The sequence below is a fragment of the Macaca fascicularis genome, chromosome 11, assembly GCF_037993035.2.
Source record: "Macaca fascicularis isolate 582-1 chromosome 11, T2T-MFA8v1.1".
Lineage (NCBI taxonomy): Eukaryota > Metazoa > Chordata > Mammalia > Primates > Cercopithecidae > Macaca > Macaca fascicularis.
Genome location: NC_088385.1, coordinates 130,518,820 through 130,522,347, shown reverse-complemented (window position 1 = coordinate 130,522,347; position 3,528 = coordinate 130,518,820).

The following is a 3,528-nucleotide window of genomic DNA, read 5'->3' as shown; positions in this document are numbered from 1 at the left end:
GGCGCCGCCGCCCGCCTCTCCGCAGGTTGCCTGTCGTGATAGGCGAACTCGGAGGGAGGCCACGCCCTTCTCCCGCCTCTTAGGCGGCGGGGCGGGTCCAGCCGTCGCACTAACTACAAACGCTTTCCCGACAGGTCCCGGGGGAGGAGGTGGGGGGGGGGGTTTAAATTTGACCGTCGCCCGACGTTGATTGGCTGCGATGGAAGACACCCGATCTGCCATTGGGACGCCCTAGACTCCTCCCCCTCCCGCTGCTGAAGCTCCGCCTCTGGAGCGTGAGTCGCCCGTCAGGAGCCCCGGGCTCAGAGCCGACCGGATCCAGGACTTCCGGTTCTCCGCGGGCTTGACCGGAACCCGACCTTTGACCCCTGATACCTCCTAATGAGCTGGGAAGCCTGAGTCTCCCAGCAGTTTAGCAACTCCAGCACACCGACCCCTCTGGCAGTTTGATCCTTTCATTCTCAGGTTTGAAAGGTTTAGGCCGGGCGAGGTGGTTCACGCCTGTAATCTCAGCACTTTTGGAGGCCGAGGTGGGAGGATCACCTGAGGTCCGTAGTTCGAGACCAGCCTGACCAACATGGAGAAACCCAGTCTCTACTAAAAATACAAAATTAGCCTGGCATGGTGGCGCATGCATGTAATCCCAGCTACTCAGGAGGCTGAGGCAAGAGAATAACTTGAACCCAGGAGGCAGAGGTTACGGTGAGCGGAGAGGTGAGCCGAGATCACAACATTGCACTCTAGCCTGGGCAACAAGAGCGAAACACTGTCTCAAAAAAAAAAAAAAAAAAAAAAAAAAAAAAGGTTTATTGAATATTCCAGTATTCAAAACCCACAGGCACAACTCCTACCAAGTAACTGGGTCAGTAGAGGTCCTTCCAGGACCGCAAAGATCCTAATGCTTCACACCCACCCATTTTACCGATGGGGCAATAGAGGAAGTGGGTCACCTATGCACTGCCCAAGGTCACCCATCAATGTAATTGCAGGGCCTGGATCAGTCTCTCCACTGTTCAAACACTAAATGGCTACCTTAACCCCAGGGAAGCAAGTATTCGCTGTTCCCCTCTGGGAGAGGGGGCTCAGTCAGTATGTTCCCAGAGGATCAGGTGTCCTGGAGTGTCTTTGCTTTGGACTCAGGGAAGGTGTCCAGTTACTACTGCTCTTCCCTGGGGCCCCTCCCAGGGGTGTGGGATGAAGTCACTAATCCGTTCTGTCTCTTTGGTAGCTGAAAAGATTTTGGAGACCCAATCATTGCCCAAGGACCCTGCCAAAGCACCAGGAAAATAGGAAAGGAAAATAAAATGATATATGTGAAAGCACTGGGAAAGGTAGAAAAGGACACTTTTGTCACAAAGTCACTGTGTCACTTGGCACATCAGTTCAGCTCTCTGGCCTTCCATTTCCCTAGCTGTCAAATGGAGGAGCTGGTGCTGTAATCTCCAACGTGCCTTACAGCTTCCATAAATATGTAGAGGTGTGGAGGCGGAGGCAGGCGGATCACCAGGTCAGGAGATTGAGACCATCCTGACTAACATGGTGAAACCCCATCTCTACTAAAAATGCCAAAAAAAAATTAGCTGGGCGTGGGTGGCAGGCATCTGTAGTCCCAGCTACTCGGGAGGCTGAGGCAGGAGAATGGCATGAACCTGGGACGCGGAGCTTGCAGTGAGCCGAGATTGCACCACTGCACTCCAGCCTGGGCAACAGAGTGAGACTCCATCTCAAAAAAAAAAAAAAAAAAAAAGATCATTTTATTTATTTATTTTTATTTTTCTTGAGACGAAGCCTCTCTCTGTCGTCCTAGGCTGGAGTGCAGTGGTTCGATCTCGGCTCACTACAACATCTACCTCCTGGGCTCAAGCAATTCTGCCTCAGCATCCCGATAGCTGGAATTATAGGCGCCCACCACCATGCCTGGCTAATTTTTGTTGGCCAGGCTGGATTTGAACTCCTGACCTCAATTGATCTGACGGCCTCAGTCTCCCAGAGTGCTGGGATTACAGGCGTGGCCCACTGTGCTCAGCTCAATTTTTTTATTATTATTATTATTTTACTTTAAGTTCTAGGGTACATGTGCACAATGTGCAGATTTGTTACATATGTATACATGTGCCATGTTGGTGTGCTGCACCCATTAACTCGTCATTTACATTAGGTATATCTCCTAATGCTATCCCTCCCCCTCCCCAATTTTTTTATTTTTAATAGAGATAGTGTTTCACCACGTTGGCCAGGCTAGTCTCAAACTCCTGGCATCATGTGATCTGCCCGCCTCAGCCTTCCAAAGTGCTAGGATTATAGGCGTGAGCCCACCACCCCCAGCCTAAAAGATTATTTTATTTTATTTTATTTATTTATTTATTGAGACAGAGTCTCATTCTGTCATCCAGGCTAGAGTGCACGGCACATTCTCGGCTCACTGCAACCTCCACCTCCTGGGCTCAAGCAATTCTCCTGCCTCTGCCTCCCAAGTAGTTGGGATTACAAGAGTGTGCCAATCATGCCTACTTTTTTTTTTTTTTTGAGACGGAGTCTCGCTCTGTCACCCATGTCACCCAGGCTGGAGTGCAATGGCATGATCTCGGCTCACTGCAACCTCTGCCTCCTAAGTTCAAGCAATTCTCCTGCCTCAGCCTCCCGAGTAGCTGGGATTATAGGCATGTGCCAAAACACCCGGCTATTTTTTTGTATTTTTAGTACAGACGAGGTTTCACCATGTTTCCCAGGCTAGTCTTGAACTCCTGACCTCAAGTGATCTGCCCGCCTCAGCCTTCCAAAGTGCTTGGCTTACAGGCGTGAGCCACTGCACCCGGCCATATTTTTATATTTTTAGTAGAAAAGGGGTTTCACCACGTTGGCCAGGCTGGTCTTGAATTCCTGACCTCAAATGATCTACCTGCCTTGGCTTCCCAAAGTGTTGGGATTACAGGTGTGAGCCACCACACCCATCCAAAAGATTATTTTATTTATTTATTTATTTATTTATTTATTTATTTATTGAGACAGAGTTTCGCTCTTGTTGCCCAGGCTGGAGTGCAATGGTATGATCTCGGCTTACCGCGACCTCCACCTCCCAGGTTCAAGCGATTCTCCTGCCTCAACCTCCGGAGTAGCTAGGATTACAGGCATGTGCACCACGATGCCCGGCTAATTTTATATTTTTAGTAGAGACAAGGTTTATCCATGTTGGTCAGGCTGGTCTCAAACTCCTGACCTCAGCTGATCAGTCTGCCTTGGCCTCCCAAAGTGCTGGGATTACAGGCATGAGCCACTGCACCTGGCCTATTTATTTATTTTTTGAGACAGAGTCTCGCTCTGTCGCCCAGGCTGGAGTAAAGTGGCAGGATCTTGGCTTACCACAACCTGTGCCTCCCGGATTCAAGAGATTCTCCTGCCTTAGCCTCCCAGATAGCTGGGATTACATGCACCCGCCACCACACCCAGCTAATCTTTGTATTTTTAGCAGAGATGGGGTTTTGCCATGTTGGCCAGGCTGGTCTCAAACTCCTGACCTCAAGTGATCTG